The following is a 13,174-nucleotide window of genomic DNA, read 5'->3' on the forward strand; positions in this document are numbered from 1 at the left end:
TATAATACATAATAAAATAGAACACATCGCGGCCTTTTTTATGTGTGTATAATGCGCAATGAATATACACAAGGCGCCATTCACTGCATATTATATGCTCGGATATTTCGCGAGTAATATATTATGGTCATTTGAGCCTGCCCGAAGGCTGATCTCACACAGCCCGCTTTTTACATCAATTAGCGCTTCTTCAACCGCGCTAACTACGGTACAACGCGCCCATTGATTTCAATGGGGCTTCGCAGACCTGTGCTTGAACACAACGTTTCTAATACCTGTTCTATTTTTATGCGTTTTAGCCATTTTTTTAACGCACCTCATAACCCAATCCGATGAAAAAGTTCAAAAACGCTGCTCAAAATCACAGTAAAATGCCGCGTTTTGAAACGCGGCGCTTTGTGAACACATGTTTGAGAGCGGCCTTACGGTACTGAGCTACAAAATAAATTTAGCATACTATTTTTGCTGCACCTTAAAAAAGGTGCACTTTTTAAACATTATTTCACTTCACTCAGAAGTTTTTTAAAGTTTTTCAGTACAGTATATAGTGTGTTAAATGGTACCTCTGAATAATACAAGTTGTCCCACACACAAGAAAACAAGCTCTCCGATGGCTTATGTCTAGGGGGAAAAAAAGATTTTTGGGGGGGGGAGTAGAGAAGAAAAAACAAAAGTGAAAAAAAAATCGTCTCAGCAGTGAAGGGGTTAACAGCTAGTAAAGCGTTGACTCTAAGAGTGGAAGCTGTTTGCCATCATGGAGTTGGGTCTTCCAGGACTTGTCCCTCCGAGAGGCTGGTGAGGGCACCAGGAGGAGAGGGTGCTGCGCCCTCTGCAGTGAGTCAGTGCTTGGCAATGGAGGGGGCGGTGATGCCAGGGGGAGGGCACTGCATGTCGGAGGAGACCGGGAGGAGGAGAGCTGAGGCTGGAGACGCCGGGAAAAGGGGTCTGGCAGGATCATGAAGACTACTGGAGGCGCTCCCAGCCAGCTGCACTGCTGCACCCGGAGCGGCGAGGCTCCCCGCCGGCTCTGCCAGGTGAGTGCCATGCCAGCAGGGTGCACGCCGGTGCGATCAGTCCAGGGGTGTAGACACCTGCCGCGTATCTCTCGGATAGCTCTATCAATGCCCTTCTTATCACAGGGTGAGGTTGGCATTTACAGGAAAGTTAATATGTGCCATGGGAGTGGCAGCAGTGCCATGTCTAGTGGAAGGAGGGCTGCAGGTGGCCATACATCAGCACGGATGGCTTTATCAATGTTGCAGGTGCATCTAGTTACATGGCATCAGGTTCTGCTGATCGCTGGCATGTGCCATCTAATGGTATGCTTTATAGACGTGTGGTATAGTACAGCTGAGAGTGAGTGGCACAGCAGGTATATTCTCTCCACCTGTCTAGCCTTCTGGGCATAACTAATTCTGGATTATCGGAAATCGACATTTGTGTATTAGCATTATGGGTGGGAATATCCATAAAGTTTGCTCTGGAGGAGTTTTCTTATCTCTTCTGAGACTTCTTGTTTTGTAAGATTTCAGATTACCTTGTAGTTCTGCGCCAAAGTGCTAGAATTTTGTTGTATTACAAGGTTTTTCACCGGTCTGTCATGTCACTGTTTGTTTGTGTGGCTGAGAATTTGTTTGCTGCTGATTGGAATCATATTTTAGAGCGCCAAATTAACCACACAGGTAAAACCAGGCGCTCGGGAAAGTTTTGGACCTGGTTTCTGTGTGTGTGTATATGTGTATGTATATGTATGTATGTATGTATGTATGTATATATATATATATATATATATATAATTTTATTTTTTCAAATATATCGCAAACGGTGGGTTCCAGAAAGTTAAAAGCCCACAAAGCGCCTGATTTACTTATGTACGAAAATTAGTGCAGATTAGTCCAGTTGTTTGGCCACGCATAATGATGAACAGACAACAGAAATTAAATAAATATATACACCCTGTTTCCCAGAAATTAAGACACAGCATGATTTTCCAGAATTTTTGATGATGCAAAATGATTTTTCAGGATGCTTGACATATAAGCCCTACTTCAAAATTAAGCCCTACTAACAGTTAATTTAAAAGTCAATTTAAATAGTATCCAGGCAGCTATACATGTAAAAAAGTTAAACCTTTTTGAACAAAAATTAATATAAGACACTGTCTTATTTTCGGGGAAACGCGGTAGTATATATTCGCTGAAAAATAATAATTGGCTAAAAGTGACCAACAATAAATGAGGCGAAGAAATTAGTAAGTGTCGCTTTTAGGAGCAGGTAGTATAGCATTTCGAGACAATGGGTATTGTCCAGTGTGATATTCCCTGCAGAGCAAAGTACATAATTGTGTGTGCACAGTGATCAGCCCTGGCCTGTCCCGCTGGCTGGGAGTGTCACAGTTGCTATGCAAGCCTTACAGCTCAAAACACAGGATACATTATCAGCCCCAATTGCTTTGCATATTAATGATGCCGGCTACGTTCATGTAAAGCTCCAGTCTGGAATTGTTAGAGAATTTGATAACTAGCACTTCCATAATACAGCATTATTGTAGGACGTGCTCCCTTTACAAGCTGCAGAGACCTGACAGCCCTGATTGTAAGGGCTCATTTACACGGGCATATGCAATTTCAGTCAATGAAAAACGCACTGTTTTTACACGTGTATTGCAGCCCTTTTTGCTGTTTATACGCACGCAAAAAAAAAGGTAAGAAGGCCCAATTGATGTCACTTGCTTTCTTCACTGTCTCCTGGAAACACGTGTAAAAAAAAAAACAAAAAAAAAAACCCAATACAGTGAACAGCATGCAACTGCCTACTTTCAGTCCCTATAGTCTGATGAAAATTAGACATGTTGCTTTTTTTCTTTCTTTTTGTGCAAATTTTTGGTCCACAAAAAAAAACCTCATCTGCATACATCAGTGGTGTCCGTATTACATCCGTAAAAAAATATTGGAGAAAATACGCCCGTGTGAATGGGCTATAATATACTAATGCTTGGCCAGCGCTCCCTCAATGCTGACGTCACTACATGGAAAGAAGCGTTCCACCACCACCACCATTGTATGGCCATGGTGTCCTCTGTACTGCGCATGTGCAGCAGAGGCACATTCGCAGCAGAGGAGAAGACCGGCTGAGTGGTACGCTGGAGTCACTGGCCGGGCACCGGGTCAAACTCTGCTGCAGGAATCCTGCATGCGGGGTCCGACCAACGTGTGTGCAGGCGGCCTGACTCAGGAGCAGCAGAAGTGCCATAGCTCACTTCTATAACTCCCATTCACTTCTATGGGTGGTATGGAAACAGCATAGAACTTTCAACTCTACTCTTTCCTTTCCCCCTGCCACCCCTGGCTCCTACATACGGAGGGGTATTCCCACCCCAGCCATAAAAGGCGTGAACCCCCATTTAACAAAATGGTGAAAACTTCTGCAATTTTCGATACTTTTATTTCAATTTCTCACCATTTCAAGATCTCTGCTTTCAATTGATGGGAATATACATCTAGTGATTGAAAATCCCAAGAATTGTAATAGCTATCATAGCTGAGAGTTTACCACAATTGTATGTAGTCTAGACAATCCTCTGTGAGCTGAATACAGCAGCAGCAGCAAATATTTCTCTCTGGTCCTGACAGTTTGTTACAATGTATCAGTGCAGGGAATATGTAGGTGTGTATCTGGAGTGCAGGCTGTTTAGCTCACAGAGGATTGCCTAGACTGCATACAGCTGTATCCACTTCTCTGCTCAGAGCAGGACTGGGTATGTACAGGTATTGAGCCTCGGGATGTAAGCAAGTGTGTTCCCATTCACTGACAGTAAGCGGAGAGGGCTTAAAACACAAAGTATACCAGACTTAAAATGGTTTTCCGGGACTGTACTATTGAAGACCTATCCCATCTGCAGGGATCTGGTGCTCGGGACCCTGGTGATCAGTTGATAGTGGGCCATCTGTCACTGGGGGGACAGAGCCGGAAGCAGACAGCTCCGTCCACATTGTAGCAGCCCAGATGTCTAATTGCACCCGCAGTTTCTACTTGGCAAACCAGGCTGCTGCAGGGGACTTTTCACACGGGATGGAATAGGCCGCATGATGCATCACAATCAGCAGAAAACTTCACATCAAAACCCACAAGCTACCTGCAGATTTTGATGTGGAATTGAAAATTGCTTAAAACCTGCCTGCAATTCTGTATCAAAATCTACAGTTCGACCTGCAGACCTTGGCATGGATTTCTCCAACTGCGGATTTGACTGTGTTATGCGCCCTAATTCCGTCTCGTGTAAAGGGTCCCCAATGTGGACAAAGATGTTGGCCCCACAGACAGCTGGCCTCATATCAGCTGATCACTGGGGTCCTGAGTGGCAGACCCCCACTGAGTAACTACTCATGACAGTAAGTTACGGAAAATCCCTTAAACTTTATTGCTATAAGACCAGAAAAGCTCTTTAATATGAAGGGGCCGCAGGAGGAGGGATTTAATTTTAGGTGCTGAAGTTGGCAGGTTTGTTATAAAGTCTTCTTTAGTAAATATTGCTTACTGCCTTCCGGGGGATCTGTAGAGTTATTGATGAGTAACTGCACCTAAGAAGTCACATGGGATGTCGCATTTCAGAAGGCAACTGTAATGTTCCTTAATATAGACGTATGCCAGGCTCCTGTTGTGGCGTGAGTCAATAGAGAGATGTGTGGTACTTGGGAATGACTGTGCTCTTACTGCTCTGTAGCAGGGAGGTGAGAAGTACTGTACACTATGTACTAACCATGCCCATCTGTAGCCAGGGAACCCACGCTATGTATCTCCACACATTTACCTTCACGGAGGGGTGTGTGCTCCGAATACCTTTATTGTAGTTACATAATGTCATTCTTTCCAGCTGTCTTATTCTCCGCAGGTTGTGATGAGATTTTGTCTGCATTAATCTGCTGATGTGAGGTGGGTGACAGTGATTGTTCATCTGCTTATTCAGTGCTCCTAGTATATCACTAGGCAAGATGTGAAAAGGCATTGGAAAAAAATAATGAATTGTAGTTAAACGTTTGGTAAGCTTAAACTTGGATATTTGGGAATTGCATATGCCGCTATTCCCCAATATACTTCTTTAGGACTCTCTGCAGAATATTGGAAACTACTACAGCTTATATTCTACCCATAGTGATTCAGACTGCCATAAAAAGAGCATGTGCTTTGACTTCCAGCAGGTAAAGTATATGAAATTTTGTTGCTTTTGATGAATCTGCATTTATCACTGGCTTTCCCCTCTTTAGACTAAAGCTCTAGTTTTTAGTTCTGTAAGCTGGTAAGAAGTCTCTTACTATGTCTCCATACACTGTACATGGAGAAGAGCGCATATTCTACTCTCAAACACTCCATAGCGCACAGAACAATTACATTTGCATGTACAATACTAGAGAAATGCTGAGCAGTGTAGATGTGATTTTAGTAGTTGTAAATGACTCACAAGTTAGCTGTTGCATTCACATATGTGTGAGTCTCTCACTCCTCTAAAAATATCAGCCAAGAGCACTATAGAGTACCCACTGAGAAGTACAGAGTGATTCAAAAGAATGGTGCAAAAGTAAAGCTGATTTATTCATACATGAATTTACTTACAACAGCCAGAAAGACATCAAAAGATAGAAAGACTCAGTTTTTAATGCACTTCACAGGTGTTCAATAGGGGAGCTGTTGTAACAGTAGGTGAACTAAAACATCTCAGTGTATTCAGTAACAGAGAATCTGCCTGGACAGAACTGGATTACTCACTTGACATCTGCCGTGTCGCCAACGGCGCCCGCATCAAACATCTGTAAGGTGCATTAAAAACTTGAAGAGTTCTTCTATCTTGTCCTGTCATTCTGGATGTATGAATAAATTACCTTCTACTTTGGCATCATTCTTTTCGAAGCGGCCTGTATCTCTCAGAGCATCTTCTACATTGTTCGTGGCTGATATTTTTAGACTCTCTATATTTGTGTTGTACTTTGTGTGAAGCCATTCTGTCAATATCTGTCTTCCTTTCATTAATGTGCCAAGTCGTAGAATAATTGCATTGTCCAGCTCTAGCGCAGGAGCTCTGAAGATTGCCTGTGATCTTGACGTGCACCAGTCATGGTGCTCATGGAGATTACGATGCTGAGAGTTCCAGTTCTATACTTGGAGTTCTGGGTATTTTCACCCTAAACTGTTTTGCATATTGCTAGGACATCCCATTGAATTCTAATTAGTGAAGGGTTAGATCCCTGAGATGCTGTCTGTCCCGAGAATGAGTTGTCCAAGGTCCTTTCAGTTTTTCTCCGGATAGCAGCCCTTGTGGCCGCTACGCAGGGAATGGCAGCAGAGCTCCATTAAAGTAGATGAGCCTGTGCTGCACACAATAGGCTTAAGAGTTTCACTTTGCTAAGAAACACTATGAAGGAGAGAATTAGTGGGTTTTGCGACAGTCCAATCCCCACCAATCATAGAGATATGCCATCATTTAGGCTGCATTCACATGAGTTTTGTGCGTTGCGAGACTCACAAAACTCACACTAATATGAACTCCATTCTTTTGAATGGAGTCATAGGCTTCTGCCTCATTGGTGTTTTTTTTTTTTTTGCCTTTCTCTGGATCAACAAGGGGGTGGGGTGGGTGGAAGTGGGCTGAACCGGATGGAAATTGTCTTCTTTCAGCATAGCATACTTTGTTACATGAGCGTTCTTTTTTTGCTATGCTTTTTTTTTTTTTTAAATTTTTTTATTTCTGCGGCCCTTGGAACGCATAACCCATTGTTTTCTATGGGACAGTCAAACACATGGCAAAACAATGGGAAACACTTGCGATCCTTTGATGTGCTTTAAACCAGTCTTATTTTATCCATAGTCTTAAGTGGAGATGATCTGCAAATCTGTGGTTTCTCTTATAGGTAGAGTAGACGTTACCTGAAACCGATTTGTGCTCACCTTTCTCTAGGGAGTAAGGGATTGGTTAGGACGCTTGTTCTTGGAATTTGCGGGAACCCTCCCTGATCTGACGAGATATGAGACAACTCCTTCATTAGAATTAATTCTATTTATAACAGATAGAATTTCTACTCACATGGACTGCAGAATACCAGAAACTAATCTTCACAATGCGAATTTATTTTAGATGTAACTTTAGTTTTTCTGCTTTTGTATAGTATTGCATATAACCTAGACTTCTCATTTTTTTCTCTTGGCTAATTAATATTCTGTGCAGTATTATACCACATTCTAGGCTTTCAGAACATAATGAGAGTTGTAGTTTTACAACCACAGGAGAGCCATATGTTGGAGACCACTACTCTTGTTTCTGATGGGCCCATATTTTGACACTAAGCCTGATATGGGCTTTATTTTAGTATACTATTAACCTTTCCAATTCAATGTCTGACCCAATCCAACATTCGGATTTTCCTATGTAGCTCTGATGTCGGGCGAGGTCCGACACTTGTCTCTAAAACTATGCAGAACAGTGCAGCTCTGATATCTGAAACTGTTCTGCATACCTATATTGCTACACTATGCAGGACAGTGCAGCGGAGCTGCGCTGTCCTGCATAGTGTACTGTAGAAATGCAGAACAGCCTCCGACATCGGAGCTGCGCTGTCCTGCATACTCTATTCATTTCTAATTTCTCTAACGATATCTATCCTATATATCCATCATTAGAGAAATTAGAAAGGAATAGAATCTTATTATATAAACGTATGTAATACCAATATACATATAATTACAGGATTATTACAAATGATCTTCCAGATGTGAAACACTCATAACTCATGTTTAATTTTCAGAAAATTGCTAATGAAATCATCATGGCCGGTCATTTTTTGTGTGTTTCTGTTGAGTAGTAATTCCAAGGAATCGACAACGCGCCTTCCCATCCAAAATAAATAAGAGCTGAGGAGTGTGCGGGTGGCAGGGAAATTGGATTGGAAAGGGTTAAAGCTAGGGCCACGTGGCGAATTCGGGTGTGCCACACATTGCATGGACAAAGATCACAGTGTCAGCTTGCCTGCATCACAAGTAATGAAAGTGGATGCGGTCATGTTGCGACCAGCAAGTTACCACAACGTGATAGTCGCAGGCAATCCAAACCTCCTGGATTGCGTGTAACCATTGCAGTTGCAGCAGTTTGAAAGTTACAACACAACTGTATTCGGCCCTTTGAAGGCAGCCACAATGCTGATGTGGCCCTCGGTAAAAATGAGATTGACACCCCTGTACTAGGCCGCTGCACATGGGCATATTTGCATTGCGGAACCGGGACCAAGTGAGTGTCCCCCTCCAGATTCTGCAGCAAATACCGCCCATAGCATGCTATGGAAAAGCGCTTTTTCCTTCACACAAGCGGAAATCCATGGCAATTTTCAGCTCGTGAAGGAAAAATCGCAGCATGCTCTATTTTTGTGCGGTGTCCACACAGATGGCTTCAATTGAAGTCAACGGAAGCCGTCCGACTTGCGGCCCTTCTCTAATTAACATTGCGGAAAAATCGCGATGGCGCAGGAAAATTACGCACTGTGCATGTCCGACGGCTCGCCATCTGGACCATCCGCAGTACAGAAGAATTCATGAAAAGATAGGCACAGGGTCAGATTTCGCAGCGGGCTCCCACATGCGGAATCCGGCCAGGTTGTATACAACTGGCCTAAAGAATAATTTAGACCCAGCGATTCTCACTCAAAGACGTGTTTTGAGCGAGAATCTTTGGGTCTAAACACACGGACATCGTCCAGTTTTCGTTAATGGTTCGCTCATTGCTGTCTTTCAGAAAGCTGAAAGACAACGACGAGTCTTATCAGGACCGCACGCTGAGTTCTCAGCGGGATACCGCTGATACTATTGTTTCAGCTGGCATCCCACTTGGAGAACACAGCAGAAGTATGCAGAAGACAGCGCTCCAGCTGTGTTCTGCATACCCCGCTCGGAGCACTCAGCTGCACACCAGCTAGGCGCTCCAAGAAGACAACAGCTGTATGCAGAAGATAGCGATCCCGCTTGTCTTCTTCATACAGCTTGAGCCTTCATTACACAGTTATGCAAAGTGAACGCTCAAAACTGTCACTCAAACTGCCATTTGAGCGATCATCTTGCTGTGTAAATGCACACAACGATTATCGCTCAAAAGATATCTTTTGAGCAATAATTGCTGTCTAAATGAGCCTTAAGGGTATTGATTCTGATGATCCCTAATAATATCTTCTGCAGTCCCTCCTACAGTTGTTTGTTGGCAGAGTAATAGTACAGTTAGGCAAGTTTTACTATTGCGATGCTCACACAGACAGTTGTGATAGTCTGACAGATATTGCCCATGTGAGCATTGAATGAACAGAATACAGACTGCTGTAAATATGCCTGTATTCTACTACCAGCATTTACAGCTTACGGCTGCTTTCACACACGCGCTAAAATTGTGCGTAATTTGTGCGTTTTGAGACACACAAATAAGAACCCCATTCTTTGAATGGGGCCATACACATGAATGATCAAATGGTGGCATGTTCTACCTTGCTGCGTGATATAGCATTGCAGCGCCCATTGTTTTCAATGGGCTGCTACCGCCAGCCTAATTGATAGCAATTAATGAAACTCTGCGATCCTCTGCCGCAGCTGTGACAGCCACTCCGGAGGATCCCTGCATCCTCAAAGTGATGGAAGACTGTTAGGCTGTTTTGCCATAAAAACGCCTTGCATCCCTGGGGATTTCACATGGTAAGAAGCGCAATATTGGGGCGGGAATCATGTCCCATATCGCGCTCGTCCATGTATAGTTAGCCTAAGGCTGAGCTCAAACAAGCATATCTCGCTGCATCACCATGTACTATCTTGGCTGCAATTTTTCTTGCATGCCTAATTTATGCAATTTGAATTAGCGGCAACATGGCCGCCTATGGCATATTGGTACATCATATTATGTGCGTAAAATCCACATGCTAATGCGCTATTGCCATACGCTCATGTAAGACAGCCCTAACATTGCTTGTTGTTCATGCAGTTCTTCAGTATACTGATTAAACACCGCTCTGGTCTGGCCATCACATGCAGAAATGCAGTAAAACAGGCTCTATTGTTTTCTATAAATATTGCTAAAAGAGTGGCGCACATTTCTAGAGTATTTGATGCGCTATTATCTGCGCCATGACTTCTTGTAACGGTCTGGAGCAGATCTCTACATTCTAGCTCCTATAATAAACTGATTTATATCCGAAATGACATGTTTGGATGACAGTTTTGCTTCTCTTTGAAGTTTATTTCTGTCCTCGCCACTGGTCTCCACTTGTCTTTTATGGTCAGGAAACACAGTATACAGTGCGGATATTTACATCATACTTTCTGCAGTCGGCACTTTGGAGATCATGTGTTTTCTTGGAGATCTGTAATTGTGGTTGGCCTGTAATGTGATGGCACTCGTTTAGAACAGGGACTCTGTGATCACTACAATGACTAGGTGAAGTGTCTGTAACCTCCCCAAACTATAGCATTGGCTGAGATTTGTACAGTACATAAAACACATTGTAGGGTTACTTATTACTCTGGAGATCAAAGCTGGAATGGTCCACCACATGCTGTGGACTTGGCAAGCATGCTGGTGGTCTGGGAGTTCCCCAGTGTAACCAACTGAGGCAGATCCTGATGGATATAATGGGGACGGGGTACAGAACATAATAATGAAAGTCCGTTTTGTATTTGGGAAGGGTCTTCATAAAGAAAATAAACCAGACTGCTTATCACAAGGCACAGTACTGTGTTTTCATGCTAGCTTTGTATTGCAGGAAGAATTAGGTTTGTAGCAGTTTGTTACATTTTTGTAAACATTATTGCACAAGTAACTAATGAAAGTTTGTTTATTTAAAGATTCTACTACTTGAATTTAGAGAGGAAGGAGGTGTTCCTAGAGTTACTTCTATGAAAGAATCCTATTGGTGTACTTTATGTAAAAGCTACAATGTTTTACATGTCCCCCCCCCCCCCCCCCACTGAAGGTAACATTATAATAACATTGTTACTCTCTGGTGACCACATAGTTCACTCAATCGCTAACAATCCTTGTACATAGTTTGCTACAGCAGACAAGTGTGGGATCAAACGTATACTGGGCATCTAAATAAGCCGATTCAGACTCTACTAGCAAGCACATGTTCATCCCATTGAGCTGTCTTTGGTTGGCAGCACATCTTCCTGTGTAAACAGGGAAGTGTACAGCCGACCACGTAACTGATAAAAGGTACAGGTTGCTGCTCCTTGGCTGTATCTCCTAGAGTTCAGTGTTTTCAGAATTTCCATTTTGTGCCCAAAAGACCCCTATAAATCAGCTCTTTGGTGGAAGGGATATGCAGACAGTAGTATAGAACTCTGCTACCTGGAATCAGGGGAGTGTGACTCAGGAGAATAGTGGAAGGTTGTGCTTAAAGACTGTTGATACCCTTTGAGGGTCATTTCTTTATCCTTAAAGGGAATCTGTCAGCTAGAACTTGCTGTCCCAACTGCAGGCATCATGTTATAGAGCAGGAGGAGCTGAGCAGATTGATATATAGTTTTATGGGGAAAGATTCAGTATGGCCACCTGCAGACGGCCGGGTCGGATCCCGCTGCCAGAATTCTCACAGCGGGATGTGGACCCGTGCCTCTGTAGAGGCCTGCGGCTCACCCACTCCCGGCGTCTTTATTCTCTGCTACGCCAGTTGGCAGCGCAGAGAGGAGCCAGCCCGTCACCACTGACATTTCTGTGAGAGCCTCTGCGAAACTTGCACAGAAATGGAGCATGCCGCGATTAGTTTTCTGCGTGTGATTTCACGCGGACAAATCGCGGCCGTCCGCTTAGGATTGCGTTTTCTAATGCAATCCTATAGAAGCTTCCACGGGCAGAAATTCTGCAGGAAATCCCGTCGTGGAATTTCCGCCCGTGTGCAGGGGACCTATTGGAGTGTGCTTGCACTGTGTGAAGAATGTCAAGTTCCAGGTGGGACCGCAATGGGATGAACAGCCGAATAAGTATAAGAAGTACACTAAGGATTCAACGTCCCCTCTCCTAAAAGCACCAAAACTTTATCTATGGTGCCTATTGGACATGACAGGTTCCCTTTAAAAATGGGCACAACTGACCCAATTGACTTACTGTGTAGTGTTCTTCCTCCTCTGAAATCACACAGGCGCCTCCAACACAGATATGAATCAAGCCTAACTGGAAGTACAATTCTCTATATGCAATACTTTCTTATGTTTGGGTAGATCCAGACAGGATTGGCAATTTCTGCAGTGAATCTGGAGCAAAATTCACGTGTTACATGCAGATTTTGTCTTAGATTTGGCTGTTGATTCGCTGCGGATATAATCCTACTGCAATGCAAAACATTATAGAGGGTAAAACCAGCAGCTTTTTCACACAAGAATGAGCATGCTGTTGAAATGTTGTAGCATGTATGTGTGGATTTCTTCTAGTACATGTGAATGAGGTTATGAGAATCCAGTCCATTTGTATTGTACTGTAAATTGCTGCAGATTTGCACTTTGGAATCCAAACCACAAACCCGCCATGTCGTGACCTATCCTTAAATGACACAAGTTGTTTTTGTCCATTCTGTACCGAAATCTAACGTGTGGCATTGCTCTTAGGATGCTTTCACACGAGCGGAATTATTCTGCATGTCTCCATGTGGATTTTGATGCGGAACTGGTTTAAATCTGCCTGTGATTCCGCATCAAAATCCGCAGTAAGACTAGCAGGCTTTGGTGCATAAATCGCAGCTGTGGATTTCAATGCAGAATACTTTTGCCCCATGTGAAAGCACCCTTGTAATTTCTCAGTCTCGAAATCCCAACATTTCCATTGTATGATACTGAATTGTGGTTTTCTTAAATATACAGGATTATGGCTAATTCTGTACATTTAATACTAATAAGCTATTAAAGGGCTTGTCCAGTTGTAATCTATTGATGGCCTATAACGAGTATATGTCATCCATAGTAGATCAGTGGTGTCTGCTGCCTGGAATCCCTGTTGATGAGATGTTGTCTGGACCAGCGCGCTGATGCACTAAGCTGATTTCTGCAGGAAGCAGACGGCTCTGTTCCGACTGCAGTGGTCAGGCTTGGTATATAACAGGCAAAGTTCACATTCAAGTGAATGGAAACTCTGCATGTAATTCGAAGAGTGGCCACTGCAGTGGTACTG

At 43.4% G+C, this 13,174-nt stretch overlaps 1 protein-coding gene across 1 annotated transcript in view; it reads left to right on the forward strand.

Moving 5' to 3' along the window:
• Positions 1-699: 699 nt before the first annotated feature.
• Positions 700-13,174, forward strand: part of SGMS2 (sphingomyelin synthase 2) — a 51,177-nt gene continuing 38,702 nt past the window's right edge. Inside the window, exon 1 of the mRNA XM_066573810.1 lies at positions 700-1,034. The gene's annotated coding sequence lies outside the window, so the exon portion shown is untranslated. The remainder of the gene's footprint in view (positions 1,035-13,174) is intronic.

The sequence above is a fragment of the Eleutherodactylus coqui genome, chromosome 7, assembly GCF_035609145.1.
Source record: "Eleutherodactylus coqui strain aEleCoq1 chromosome 7, aEleCoq1.hap1, whole genome shotgun sequence".
Classification (NCBI taxonomy): Eukaryota; Metazoa; Chordata; class Amphibia; order Anura; family Eleutherodactylidae; genus Eleutherodactylus; species Eleutherodactylus coqui.